Source organism: Gorilla gorilla, chromosome 10 (genome assembly GCF_029281585.2).
Source record: "Gorilla gorilla gorilla isolate KB3781 chromosome 10, NHGRI_mGorGor1-v2.1_pri, whole genome shotgun sequence".
Lineage (NCBI taxonomy): Eukaryota > Metazoa > Chordata > Mammalia > Primates > Hominidae > Gorilla > Gorilla gorilla.
In genome coordinates, this window is record NC_073234.2 from 148,564,765 (window position 1) to 148,580,088 (window position 15,324).

Below are 15,324 nucleotides of genomic sequence, written 5' to 3' on the forward strand. Positions count from 1 at the left end.
TTTGTAATTTAGAACACTCTGTCCTCTGGTGGAAAGTGCCCCCTCTCGGGCTAATCCTTGATGTTTGACCTTTATACGGTGCTGTGTTTTCAAAGAGAAAACACATGGGTTTGGGTACTGCAGTGTGGAAGCAGGAAGATCACAGATGATCCTCTAGGGGGACCTTGTGCTTCCCATAACCACAGCTCTGAGGTTGAGAGAGTTAATATTGCCCTGGGAGCAAAACTAGTTATATCATTGTCCATTTCGTGTACATTGTTTTTCTTTCTTTCTTTTCTTTCTTTCTTTTTTTTTTTTTTGAGGCAGAGTCTCACTCTGTCGCCCAGGCTGGAGTGTGGTGGCACGATCTCGGCTCACTGCAAACTCCGCCTCCCAGGTTCACGCCATTCTCCTGCCTCAGCCTCCCGAGTAGCTGGGACTACAGGCACCCGCCACCATGCCCAGCTAATTTTTTGTATTTTTAGTAGAGATGGGGTTTCACCATGTTAGCCAGGATGGTCTCGATCTCCTGACCTCGTGATCTGCCTGCCTCAGCCTCCCAAAGTGCTGGGATTACAGGCGTGAGCCACTGTGCCCGGCCGTGTATGTTGTTCATTTCATTGCCCACATCATTTCACTTGATATGAATGCAAACATTTATGCTTTTTTCTGAATCGGGATATTAAAATGCATTTACTGGATCAGTGGCCATATACCATGTATCTGAGGCTGTATTAATCTCTTCTAGTGGAAATATCACATCTGGCCTAATGGCTGTGATCAGGACTACTACTTAGTTGAGCTTGAAGTTGAACTGCAGTTATGAGTAGTTTTTACTAGAGATATGATGGGAACCATCACTCCTAAATCTTTTATATCCTGAAGGGTGACTCTCATCTCTACTATCCCCCCAGAGATTGTTCTTATTTACTATCTTGGGTGGATTGTAGTTTGAGGCTTCCATGTGGCCTTTCCTCATGCAATGGTTTTTTTTTCCTGCAAGCAAGGACCTAATACCACTTGTGATACAGCAGATGTGAACTGCTTTTTGTGCAGCCAAAGGCCCTCTAACTTTCACAACTGCAATCAATTGTCTATTACTTGTCCTCAACTGTTTGTTATCTTTATGTAGAGCATCAGTGGCTTTCAGCAGTAGCCACTGTATTAGTCCGTTCTCATACTGCTATAAAGAAATACCACAGACTGGGTAATTTATAAAGAAAAAGAGGTTTAATGAACTCACAGTTTCACATGGCTGGGAAGTCCTCACAATGAAGGAGGAGCAAAGACACGTCTTACATGGTGACAGGCAGGAGAGCGTGTACAGAGGAACTGCCCTTATAAAACCATCAGATCTCATGAGATTTATTCACTACCACAAGAACAGCATGGGAAAAACCCACCTCCATGATACAATTACCTTCCCCCGGGTCCCTCCCACGACACGGGGGGATGATGGGAGCTACAACTCAAGATGAGGTTTGGCTGGGGACACAGCCAAAACATATCAGCACCCAAACCTGCTATTTAATAATAATCTATCTCCTAAGTTCAAACATCTGTTACATAACACAGGTGCTTCCTCTTAATTTACTATTGGTGAACTATTTAATGATTGAACCACCTCCTTATGCCGGGGCCTCTTTGTGCTCCACCTGCCACAGTGGTGGGGTTTGTATGTCAGCTGGATAATGAGTAATCCAGTTCCAAAGCTTTGGCCCATCCTTTGCTATTTTGGAGCACCTCAATAATGGTACAAGCTGCAATCTGTTGGGTTTTCTGAAAGTTGACTCTGAGATATACTTTGGAGGTATTCACTGTAGATCAGTATCTGTGAAAGGAAAGAGAAGGAAGTAGGATTAACAAAAGAAAAAGTTAAACTGCAATGCAGATCCTACAAAACTGCTCCCAACTTAGAATGGATCTCTGTAGTGAGTGTTGCCTGACAGGGCTCATGTGTCAGGCAAGCATGGTCTAGTCTATGTTCACACCTCTTTCAGTCACTGAATACAGCCTGACCTGGAAGGGAGGTGACTTTGGATGAAGCTCTTCTGCAGCAAAGGCTGACCATGAAGGGCTTGACAGGCGAGGGCTGTCTGCTAACTGAACTCCCCACACCTGTACTACAAGCCAGGATGGTCTCAATCTCCTGACCTTGTGATCCGCCCGCCTCGGCCTCCCAAAGTGCTGGGATTACAGGTGTGAGCCGCCGCCCCCGCCCCCTTCCGTACCTTTTAAGTGCCTGCGTCATCACACCAACCAGGGTGTTTTTCTCCATTTGGACATTTTCCCAGGTAACTGCCAGTGAAATATGTAGCAGCTGGGCTGCCAAGTTTGCCAGAGTCTCTCTGGAATGGGATATTTCTTGTCAGCTCAAAGTAAAATGCAAGCACAAATATTTACCACAGAGGAGTTCCACATTCAGCAGAAATGATGCCAGGCCATCCTATCCCCCATGCTGCTCATGCACTGGCTGGGAGCTGCCTGAAAAGGTCACAGTCTCAAATACTGTGGTAACTCCCAAAAGCAATGAATCCCTTCAGGAGGATGGGAAGTATTTTCTTGAAAGGTATTTGGAGTAATGCACCTGTAAGGATCCCACAATTGAAGGAAGAAAGGCCGGGTGGTGAGTCTTAATTGGCAGAAGCCAGGGATTCACATTTATTATAATAAATAGTAAGGCCAGTGTGACAGCCAAGAGGGTTTGATTCACAGGAACTTGTGAAGATGGTTAGTAAAACATAACTTCCCCAAGGATAAACTAGATAGACAGGCAACCAGGAAATTTGTTAGTAAACATAGTCCAAGAAGATGAGAATGGGTGAGCAAGAGGCTAAGGGCAGTTGCCTCAGTAAAATGCCATGATCCTTGAACTTGAGCTAATACTCAGATCAGAAAGACACTAAAGAGGTAGGTGGGTCCCCAAGGGGAAAGACCCTATGACACCACGGCAAATATATACTGTGATGACACCTCCAGCCCTTCATCAAAGACTGATGGGCACTTACTTGGTTCACTATACACTGGGTAAAGGGTAATATCCAGAGATTTTAAAGACTATTATATGCAAAGTCTGAGTTGATACTGATACCAGACTTTCATAGCATTATCATGCCTCTGTTAGCATGAGAGCGTATTTAGGCCTGGTCATACATTTAGGCTTACTGTGGGGCCAATGGTCCCAGTGACCCTGACCCATTCACTGTAGGGCCAATGGTCCCAGTGACCCTGACCCATACATTACTCATTTGCTTGGTCTTCGAATGTATAATTGGGATTGACATCCTTGGCAGTTGGAGTACTTTCTACATTGTACTATTGGTCTTTGGTTAAAAGCCACCATAGTGGGGAAGGCCAGGTGAAAACCTCTGAATCCCACCCAGAAGGTAAGATCATAAATTAAAAACAATATTGCATTTTGGGGAGAAGAGTTGGAGGGGGTGACAGAGATGAGTGCGACTCGTAAAGACCTAAAGAATGTGGTAGTAGTGCCCCTGGGATATTAACAAATCCTAGGGAATGACTACAGGTGAGCTCAGCCAAGTCCATGTCCCACTTGCAGACATGACATTGTTTCTAAAGCAGATTTAAGTGGCCTTGGGTATGTGGCAGTGGCCTTTGATTTGGAAAACCAATTCTTTTTATTCAGTTCAGGAAAAAGGATCAGAAAATGTAGCATTAACATGAGACAGACAATACTGTGCATTCACAGTTTTACCCAGGGCTGTCAGCCATCATAATATAATCTGAATAGACTGAACATTTTATAGAACATCACAGTAATACATATGGCAGCAAAGTCATGTCAGTCAGGCAGGATAGGTAGGAAGTGGCCAGCAGGTTGGAGATACCACATGCATTCTAGAGGACTGGAGACAAACCGTATAAAAATCCAGCAAGTTACCACAAAAGATAGCATGTAAGTCACAGTTTTTCCACACTGCTTTATCAATTCTTGAGGAAGTTTTTGTAGATTTTTTCCTACTAATTATATCTATTTATTGACATGAAATTACAGATATGTTCCTACTGATTTTAAAATCTCAGCTGGGCATGCTGGCTCATGCCTGTAATTCTAGCACTTTGGGAGGCCAAGGTGGGAGGATCGCTTGAGTCCAGGAGTTCGAGACCAGCCTGGGCAAAAAAACAAGTGAGACTCCATCTCTACAAAAAATTAAAAAAATTAGCCGGGTGTGGTTGTGCTTGCCTGTAGTCCCAGCTACTTGGGAGGCTGAGGCGGGAGGATTGCTTTAGCCTGAGAGTTTGAGGTTGCAGTGAGCCATGAACACACCACTGAACCTTAGTTGGGTGACAGAGTGAGACCCCATCTCAAAAAAACCCCCAAATTTGGAATCTCTTCTGTATTTGTAGTTATATTGCTTTTTTTCATTAATAATATTTATTTTTTACTTTTATTCTTGTTATATCTTGGCAAAATTTGTTTATTTATTAGCTTTTACAATAAACAAGACTTTGGTTTTATTGATCTATTTGTATCTTTGTTTCTACTTAGCTGATTAGCTGAAAGCTGGACTTGACAGAGGCCAATATTAAGGTAAAGTAGAGATGTCAAAAATTTCTTGGCATAAATCTAAGGATTTAAGGAAATATTGTTACTATAGATTGGTCATAAGTAATCCACTCACTCATTCCTCCGATTCTGACCCCCAACAGGGGCCAGAGGACAGTTCTTTCACCATGAGAAATTACTTGGTGAAGGGAGAACCAGCCTCATGTAAAAATGTGGGTATAGTTGTGTGTTATAGATACTGTCATTAAAATGAGATTCCTGATGTCAAAGGGGATGATAGGTTCTGGAATGGAACAGTTCTCAGCAGAATTTACTCACAAGGAGCAAGACAGGCATGGTTAGTGCAGGAGGTTCATGGTCATAATGGTGATGAGAATTGTTAAACCTACATAAACCTTTGGAAGTGGTTAACTGATCAGGGATCTTAAAGGCCAAAATAGATGAACAACTTGTGAATGTCTTACCTTATTTTGAGAACCCAAAATATAGAAGAAACGAGGTATCTTTGAAAATGGACCTTGCAGTTGCATCACAAGCACACACTGTACAACTTGGGATCCATCAAGAGGCCTGTTTCTTAGAATAGAATTTCCAAGTGTGTTCTATGCTGCTTTCCAAATCCAACGAGGTCTACCAAGCATTTTATCTCTGCATGTGTGGGGTACAAATAGCAATAACTTGCCTTTTCCCTTAAAGGGATGTCTTAGCATTCCTCCGTTCACTGAACTAAAAACTTCATAAATGTCAGACCCTTAAATCTTCGAGCACATATATGTATTATTAGGCCACTTTCGGTACTTGCTACTTCTTACATAAAAATTACAGATCTGGGCCGGGCGCGGTGGCTCATGCCTGTAATCCCAGCACTTTTGGAGGCTGAGGCGGGCGGATCATGAGGTCAGGAGATTGAGACCATCCTGGCTAACACGGTGAAATCCCGTCTCTACTAAAAAGAAAAATACGAAAAATTCGCCGGGCATGGTGGTGGGCACCTGTAGTCCCAGCTACTCGGGAGGCTGAGGCAGGAGAATGGCATGAACCTGGGAGGCAGAGCTTGCAGTGAGCTGAGATCACGCCACTGCACTCCAGCCTGGGCGACAGAGCAAGACTCTGCCTCAAAAAAAAAAAATTTCAGATCTGTTCTCCACAGGGCCCAGGCACCATCTCTGGTTCAACTGTTGCTTTCTGTGGGGTCAGACACGCTATGTTTTAAATATTCCTTTAACAAATTTTAGTCTGTTTATTTGCTTTGCTTTTTTTTTCTTCTTCTCAGATAGGGTCTCACTCTGTCATCCAGGCTGGAGTGCAGTGGAGCTCTGGTTCACTGCAGCCTCGACCTCCCAGGCTCAGGTGATCCTCCCACCTCAGCCTCCCGAATAGCTGGCTTACAGGCGCACACCACCATGCCCAAATAACTTTTAGTAGGGATGAGTTTCGCCATGTTTCCCAGGCTGGTCTCTAAGTCTTGGGGGCAAGCAATCTGCCTGCCTTGGCTTCCCAAAGTGCTGGGATTACAGGCTTGAGCCACTGCTATCAATTCTTGTTATTTCTTCAACACATTTAGAATTTTTATTGATATAATTTGCATAGAGCCAGGCATGGTGGCTCATGCCTGTAATCCCAGCACTTTGCAAGGCTGAGGCAGATGGATCACTTGAGGCCAGGAATTCAAGACCAGCCTGGCCAACATGGTGAAACCACGTCTCTACTATAAATACAAAAAATTAGCTGGCCATGTGGCAGGTGCCTGTAATCCCAGCTACTCAGGAGGCTGAGGCAGGAGAATCACTTGAACCCAGGAAGTGGAGGTTGCAGTGAGCCGAAATTGTGCCACGGCACTCCAGCCTGGGTGACAGAGTGAGACTCTGTCTCAAAAAAAATTGCATACAAATAAGTACACTTACTTTTCTTTTTTTTCTTTAGAGATTGGGTCTCGCTATGTTTCCTAGGTTGGACTTGAACTCCTACGCTGAAGTGATTGTCCTGCCTCAGCCTGCCTAGTAGTTGGAACTAAGGTGCACACCACCACATCTGGCTAAGTGTACATATTTCTAATGTATAGTTCAAGTTCTATGAGCTTTGAAAAATGTCTGTGGCTGTGCAACCACAGCTCCTGTCAAGATGTAGAACATTTCCTTTACTCCAAAATATTCCCTTGTTTCTCTTCCCGGTCAAATCTCACTCCCATCACTGACCCCAGGTAACCACGAATCTCCCTTCTAATACTATAGATTATTTTTATCTTTTCTATAATTTTATATAAATGGAAATTATGCAAAAAGTATTTGTTTCTCTGTGGCTACTTCCACTTTGATGTTTTTGGGATTTGTGCGTGTTGTGTGGGCATCAGCGGTTTGTTTCCTTTTATTGCTGATTATTCCTTTGTATGAGTATACCTAGTTGTCTGTCTGTGCACCTGTTGGTGGACATTTGGGTTGTTTCAGATTTTCGGCTATGAAGAATAAAGCTGAGATACCACAATACACCTATCATAATGGCTAAACAAAACACTGCCAATACCAAGTGCTGACAATAATGTGGAGGAACCAGAAGTCTCAGACGTTGCTAGTGGGAATTAAAAAAAAAAAAAACACTTTGGAAAACAGTTTGGCAGTTTCTTAAAAGTTAAATATATGCTGGCCATATGATTCAGCAATTCTACTCTTCTGTATTTACCAAGGAAAATGAAAACATGTGTCTCCAAAGACTTATACACTAGTGTTCACAATATCATTTTAAGAAATGTTTAGGCTGATCTCTTCTGATCTCTGCTGCTGAAGCTATAAACTGAGGATCAGAGAAAAGGAAAAAATGAGTCATTAAAAGAACCTTGAGGGGGATATATATATATACTTATTCTTATATCATCTCTCTATATACAGATCTTATAATATAGAGAGATCATATATATATATCCTTATTCTTAAAAATACATCCAGAGATGACTTCATGTGGCAGAGCCCTATTGAAGAGAAGCATCCTCTATGTGTTCTCTAGGCTACTGAAAACAATTTGATTTTAAAATTTAGTTTAATTTAATTTTTTTGGGGGGCATGGAGTTTCGCTCTTGTCGCCCAGGCTGGAGTGCAATGGCACGATCTCGGCTCACCACAACCTCCGCCTCCTGGTTTCAAGTGATTCTCCTGCCTCAGCCTCCTGAGTAGCTGGGATTACAGGCATGCACTACCATGCCCAGCTAATTTTGTATTTTTAGTAGAGACAGGGTTTCTTCATGTTAGCCAGGCTGGTCTCAAACTCCCAACCTCTGGTGATCCGCCCACCTCGACCTCCCAAAGTGCTGGGATTACAGGCGTTAGCCACCGCACCCAGCCAATTTAATTATTAGAGATAGGGTCTCACTCTGTCACCCAGGCTAGAAGGCAGTGGTACGATCATAGCTCACTGCAGCCTTCAACTCCCGTGTTGAAGTGATCCTGCTGGCTCAGCCTCCCAAGTAGTTAGAACTACAGGTGCACACTACCATGTCTGGCTAATTATTTTTTGTAGAGATGGGGATCTCGCTATGTTGCCCAGGTTGGTCTTGAACTCCTGGCCTCAAGTGATTCTCCTGCCTTGGCCTCTCAAACTGCTGGGATTACAGGAATGAGCCACTATGTCCAGCTCAAAGCATGTTTTATCCAATACATGTTGTTTGGACCTACAACCAAGCAGTTTGTACAAAATAATAATGTTGCATCCCTATATCACACTAAAAAAGACAAACGCCAGAAAGGATAATTCTACAATTGGCACATAAGAAACAGTACAGTAGCTCACACCTGTAGTCCCAGCACTTTAGGAGGCCAAAGTGGGAGGATTGCTTGAGCCCAGGAATTGATATCAGCCTGGGCAACATAGGGAGACCCTGTCCCTACAAAAAATAAAAATTAGCTGGGCAAGGTGGCATAGGCCTGTAGTCCCAGCTACTTGGGAGGCTGAGGTAGGAGGATCACTTGAGTCTGGGAGGTTGAGGCAGCAGTTAGCCATGATTGCACCACTGCACTCCAACCTAGGTGACAGAGTGAGACCCTGTCTCAAAAAAAGTAAAAACATTATATATAGTTATATTAATATCTATAATGTGGGTGAAAAAAATGTTAAAACATACACTAAGGAGAATAACTATAAAACATAGATTTAACTTGCATAAAGCTTAAGGTTATAGAAAGTAAAACTGTCTCCTGTAAGTCTTTATTGGCTAATTTATGAAAAATGTATACAATGAAACTGTGCACAGATGTTTACAAAAAAAATTGAATATACTAATTCAAAACATATTTTATGAACCTTTACCTACCATGTACTACCTATAATGTTCTAGGCAATAGGGTGAAAGTCTGAGTAAGAAAAGATTTCTTCTGTTACAGAGTTTATATTTTAACAAGAAGAGACATATATATATATGTATCTATGTACATATATGTATATAAAAGTGTATTTGTATATACATACACTTTCTAATTATATATACATACACTTTTTAATATTTGAATAAATGCTATGATAAAAACAAAACAGGGTAATATGATACAGATTGATTTAAATGTGAGGAAAACTGCAATTGGTAGTTTTTTAAAAATCGTATTCAAGCTTATTTAATTTTTAATTTTTTTTTTGAGACGGAGTCTTGCTCTGTCATCCAGGCTGGAGTGCAATGGCACGATCTTAGCTCACAGCAACCTCCGCCTCCCAGGTTCAAGGAGTTCTCCCACCTCAGCCTCCTGAGTAGCTGGGACTACAGGTGTGCACCACCACACCCGGCTAATTTTTGTATTTTTAGTAGAGATGGGGTTTCATCACATTGGCCAGACTGCTCTACAACTCCTGGGTTCAAGTGATCCACCCATCTCAGCCTCCCAAAGTGCCAGGATTACAGGCGTGAGCCACCGTGCCCGGCCTTAATTTTTAAATTTTAAATTTAATTTTATTTTAGATTCAGGGAGTACTTGGTGCATGTTTGCTACCTGGGTATATTGCATTCTGGTGGAGATTGGGCTTCTAGCGTAGCCATTACCGAAATAGTGAACATATAATTGGTAGTTTAATAGGCCTTTTTGAGAAGGTGAATTTGAGTGGAAATACTAGTGTTCTAGCAGAGAGGAGTAACTCATGAGAATTATCTTAGTATATTTAAGAAGCAGAAAGAAGAAAAAACAAGAATTTACAGTATACTCACAGTGATATATACTTGTGTGTCTGTGTGTTTCCTATTTTTATACATAAGCATTATGTGGGACTTTTATTTTTTATACATAAGCATTATGTGGGACTTTTATTTTTTATACATAAGCATTATGTGGGACTTTTATTTTTTATACATAAGCATTATGTGGGACTTCTATTTTTTATTTTCTGTTTCTTCCTTCTGCTTCTTATTACCCTTTTTCCATTTTCTTGCTTTCCTGTGGGCTACTTGAACTTATTTTAGAATTCCAGTTTTTAGCTATTGAAAGTATTTTTGACTATAGCTTTGTGGTTTCAATAGGTAGTATGATATATATGCCTAATGTCACAATCTACAGGTATTGATATGTTACAACTTTGACTAAAGTGTAAAAACCTCTCTTCCATTTAGGTCCCTTTACTCTTCTTCTTGCTGTTAGAGACAGGGTCTCATTATGTTGCCCAGGCTGGTCTCAAACTCCTGGCCCCAAGCAATCCTCCCACCTCAGCCTCCCAAAGTGCTGGGATTGCAGGTGTGAGCCACTGCACCTGGCCCTTTCACTCTTTACTATAATTGTCTTAAGTCTTTCCTCTATATACATTTAAGTCTCACATCAGATGATGTTAAAATTTTTGCTTCAACCATTGAGCATGATTTTAAAAACTCACGAGAAAGGTAGTCTGTTACATTTACCCCAATTTTAACCCACTCCACAGTTTTTTCTGTCTTTTCGAAGTTCCAGCCTGTTACCTTTCCAGTCAGAGATGCTCTGTGAGTCAGTCTTGAAGGGCAGTCAACCAATTATTATTTTGCTTCATCTGAAATGCTTTTATTTCTTCTTAATTTCTGAAAGGTGTTTTTGGTAGATATAGAATTAGAGGTTGACAAATCTTTCAAGCACTTGGAAAATGTGCCACCTCCCTCTGGCCTCCGTGGTTTCAGATGACAAAGCTACTGTCATTCAAATTGTTGTTACCGCATAGGGAATGTATTGTTTCTCTCTTAACACTGAATATAATCACAATGGAATTTCAAATAAATTTTGCTAAAGGAGTTTGGCAAGATTATTTTAAAATTTATCTACAGCCAGGTGTGATAGCTTATGCCAGTAATCCTAGCACTTTGGGAAGCTGAGGCTGGAGGATTGCTTGAGCCCAGGAGGTAGAGTTTGCAGTGAGCCATGATTGCACCACTGTACTCCAGCCTAGGTGATGGAGTGAGGCCTGGTCTCGAAATAAATAAATAAATAAATAAAAATTTCAGGAGATTGAGACCATCCTGGCCAACATGGTGAAACCCTGTCTCTACTAAAAATACAAACATTAGCTGGGTGTGGTGGTGGGCGCTTGTAGTCCCAGCTACTCAGGAGGCTGAGGCAGGAGAATCGCTTGAACCCAGGAGGCAGAGATTGCAGTAAGCCAAGATCGCGCCACTGCACTCCAGCCTGGTGACAGAGTGAGACTCCGTCTCAGTAAATAAATAATAAAAAATAAAATTTATCTACAGGGGAAAACACATAAGATAGTCTAGAAAATTAGAATAGAAAGAGTAAGAGAGGATGTGCCTTACCAGAAAGCTACAGTAATTAAGACCATATAATACTGGCACAGAAATAGGCAACAAGATCCATGTAACAAAACAGAAGATCCAGAAAGAGACCCAAATACAAGGAAAATTAAGAGTGTAGGAAATATTTTAAAAATTGGTATATGAATACCCTTTTTAAACAAGAGAAATTCAAAAGCCAGAAAGGAAAAGACTTTTAGATTTGACTACGTAAAAACTTATAGCACAGGCTGGGCGCAGCGGCTCACACCTGTAATCCCAGCACTTTGGGAGGTCAAGGTGGGCAGATCAGCTTAGGTCAGGAGTTCAAGACGAGCCTGGCCAACATGGTGAAACCCCTTCTCTACTGTACATACAAACAATTAGCTGGGCCTGGTGGCAGGTGCCTGTAATCTTAGCTACTTGGGAGGCTGAGGCAGGAGAATCGCTGAAACCCAGGAGGAGGAGGTTGCAGTGAGCCGAGATCGCACCATTGCACTCCAGCCTGGGCAACAAGAGTGAAACTCCATCTAAAAAAAGAAAAAAAATTAGTCAGGTGTGGTGGCGTGTGCCGGTAGTCTCAGCTACTTGGGAGTCGGAGGCATGCAAATCACTTGGACCTAGGAAGGTGGAAGTTGCAGTGAACTGAGATCACACCACTGCACTCCAGCCTGAGTGATGGAATGAGACTCTGTCTAGAGAAACAAAATTTTTTAAAAAAGCTTATAGCACACAACCTCACTATATACAAGGGAAAATATAAGTAATGACTTCTGAGAATATACTGTATTTGCAACATATATACAAAAGGCATAAAATCCCACTATGCAAAGAGCTTCTACAAATTAATAATAAAAACATAGGACTCCTAATAGAAAAGTGATTCATAGCAAAATAATGTTTCATAGCAAAGGCTATGAAACATTATTTCACAGAAGATAGACGCTAGTCAATAATCAGTTTCATATTATCATAAAAAGTAAATTAAAACACGATATCACTTTACCTTACAATATGATAAAGTTAAAATTTGGTAATATGTGTCATTCCTTCAGTCAATAAATATTCACTGAGCACCAAGTAGCATAGTAGTCATTATGGGTACAGTGATGAACAAAATGGTGTCTAGACTCATAGTGCTTACAGTCTAGTGATGTAATCACTAACATAATAATCACACGAATGTAAGTACATAATTACAAACATAATTGCAAATTAAGTAAATGCTAAAGAGAGTAAGTCTAGGGTGTAATCACTGGGACCTTAGTGATTATAATGGGATCAAAGAACATTTCTTTGAGCAAGACTTGCTTGGGCTGAAATCTAAAGGATGACCTGAAATGAACTAATGAGGTTATGGTGTGAAGGGATAGTCACCTTTTTTTCAGACGGAATTAACGTGCTCAAAGATCCTTAGGCACGTGACATTTGAGGAAACAAAGTGTAGTTAGAGAGGAGGAAAGTCATGTAAGAAAAGCTTGAAAAGAAGAGAGTAAGATCCTGCAGCCAGTGGACCATGGTAAGGACTTTTGCCTTTACTTAAGAACAATTAAAAGTCATCAAGTTATGTTAAGCAGAAGAATATGAGCAGAATTGCTTTATAAAAATCAGGCTGACTTCGGTGTGAAGAAAAGATGTGGGGAAATGAAGTGAAATCTTTGGCAAGATTCCAGGTTAGAAAGGATAATTTGGACAATATTAACAAAGTTAAACACACACACATCATTCTCTACATGTCCCCAAATTAATTTTCTTCTCTTCCGAACTTGTTTCTTTTCCTGGGTTCATCATGTCAGTGAAACAAAATAGCTATGAGATCTGGGTGAGTCATCTGTAGCCTAACTGGAAGCTGAAACCGGAAGAGTGGACAGGCCGTGGTATAAGAGTCTTTAAAGAAGGAAATTCTGTGAACATATCACCCAAACAAGAAACTTACCTCTTCCTTCCCTTCCATCTAATTGGATGATATCCAATTCATCACCCAGTCCTTTAGATTCTCCCTTCAAATTTTTTTTTTTTTTTTTTTTTGAGACGGAGTCTAGCTCTGTCACCCAGGCTGGAGTGCAAGGGCACGATCTCGGCTCACTGCAACCTCTGCCTCCTGAGTTCAAGCGATTCTCCTGCCTCAGCCTCCTGAGTAGCTGGGATTATAGGCACGCGCCAACATGCCCAGCTGATTTTTGTATTTTTAGTAGAGATTGGGTTTCACTGTGTTGGCCAAGCTGGTCTCAAACTCCTGACCTCATGATCCGCTCACCTCAGCCTCCCAAAGTGCTGGGATTACAAGCGTGAGCCACCACGCCTGGCCTTAAATTGTTTCTTAACTCATTCCCCTCAATCCATTCTCTGCAACAGTTCAGATTAGTTTCCAGAACACTTAACTATTGCCCCTAGTGGCCTTCTTCCCTTCAGTTCACCATGAACACAGGCTGTGGAATGCAAATATGATTACGCACATCCTCCTTCGAATTTTAATGTGTCTTCCTAGCTTACTGAGCGACATCCAAGCTCCTTCACAAGGACTTGTTTTTCAGTCTCATGTCTTTTCACCAGACCAGTGAATTTCCTCTTTTTTTGCCCTCTTCCATTTTGTATAATGGGCTGTTTTTCTTTTTTGTCTCTCTTTTTCATAAACTGTTCTCTCGATCTGGAACAATACTCCTTTGATTCAGTGGGTTGACTCTTCCCTAACCTCGTATTTCAGCATACAGTTGGTGCTCTTCAAGGACAGGGATGTGACTGGCTTGTTTCCCCAAAACCTCTCCTACGGGCCCAGGACAGTGCCCCACACAATGCTGGGAGTAGAGGCGCCCCCAGGTCACTGGGCGTCCAGCCCCTGTAGATGCAATCCAGCGCCTCTTTCCAGAAGGCTTCTGGGGGAGGGCTCGAGCTGGAGCACATGAAAAACCAGGGCCGCTCCAGCGTTCCTTCTCAGGTAACATGAGACTGCTCGGAGACTGCTCGAGGCTGGGGGAATCCCAGAGGGAGAAGCCGTGGCTGTGCCGGTACCAAGTAGAGACCGGGCCGCTCCATAAGGCCACGAGGGACTCGGAGTCACATCCTCTGAGACCACTGTTTCAAGGCGACCTGGGAGCGTTGCAAGGATTCTGGTTATTACAGTTATACGAAGCCAAAGCATCAGGGGTGCTTGAACCAGAGCAACTCCATCTTGTTTTTTATTTTATTTGTTGTTGTTGTTTTGGGCTTTTTTTTTTTGACACAGTCTCGCTCTTTCACCCAGGCTGGAGTGCAACGGCGCAATCTCAGCTCACTACAACCTTCGCCTCCCAGGTTCAAGCAATTCTCCTGTCTCAGCTTCCGGAGTAGCTGGGATTATAGGCGTGCACCACCACGCCCAGCTAGTTTTTGTATTTTTAGTAGAGATGGGGTTTCACCATGTTTGTCAGGCTGGTCTCAAACTTCTGACGTTGTGATCCGCTGGCCACAGTCTCCCAAAGTGCTGGGATTACAGGCGTGAGCCACCACGCCCGGCCTTGTATTTTTTTCTTTTTTTAATTTTTTGAGATGGAGCCTCACTCTGTCGCCCAGGCTGGAGTGCAGTAGCGCCAACTTGGCTCACTGCAAGGTCCACCTCCCAGGTTCAAGTGATTCTCCTGCCTCAGCTTCCCAAGTAGCTGGGATTACAGGCACCCACCACCATGCCCAGGTAATTTTTGTATTTTTACTAGAGACGAGGTTACACTCTGGCCTGTTGGCCAGGCTGATTGAAAACTCCTGACCTCAGGTGATCTGCCCGCCTTAGCCTCCCAAAGTGCTGGGATTACAGGCGTGAGCCACAGCGCCCGGCAACTCCATCTTAAATAAGAACTGGGTAAAATAAGGCTGAGGCATACTGGGCTGCGTTCCAAGACCGTTAGGCATTCTAACTCACAGTATGAGACAGCAGGTCAGCATGAGACACAGGTCATAAAGACCTTGCTGATAAAAGTTTATAGTAAAGAAGCCGGCTAAAACCCACCAAAACCAAGATGGCAATGAGAGTGACTTCTGGCTGTCCTCACTGCTACATCTTCCACTGTCAGAGGCGGTTGAACCAGGGCAACTCTATCTTGAGTAGGGGCTGGTTAAAATAAGGCTGAGACCT

General features: G+C 42.5%; 1 long non-coding RNA gene across 1 annotated transcript; it reads right to left on the bottom strand.

The window, feature by feature from the left end:
* Positions 1-1,193: 1,193 nt before the first annotated feature.
* On the bottom strand, positions 1,194-13,254 carry LOC129525809 (uncharacterized). Its single transcript, XR_008670289.1, has 3 exons — positions 13,156-13,254; positions 2,211-2,327; positions 1,194-1,810 (listed from the first exon to the last, which is right to left on the bottom strand). It is a non-coding gene; the product is annotated as an uncharacterized lncRNA (long non-coding RNA).
* Positions 13,255-15,324: the final 2,070 nt, after the last annotated feature.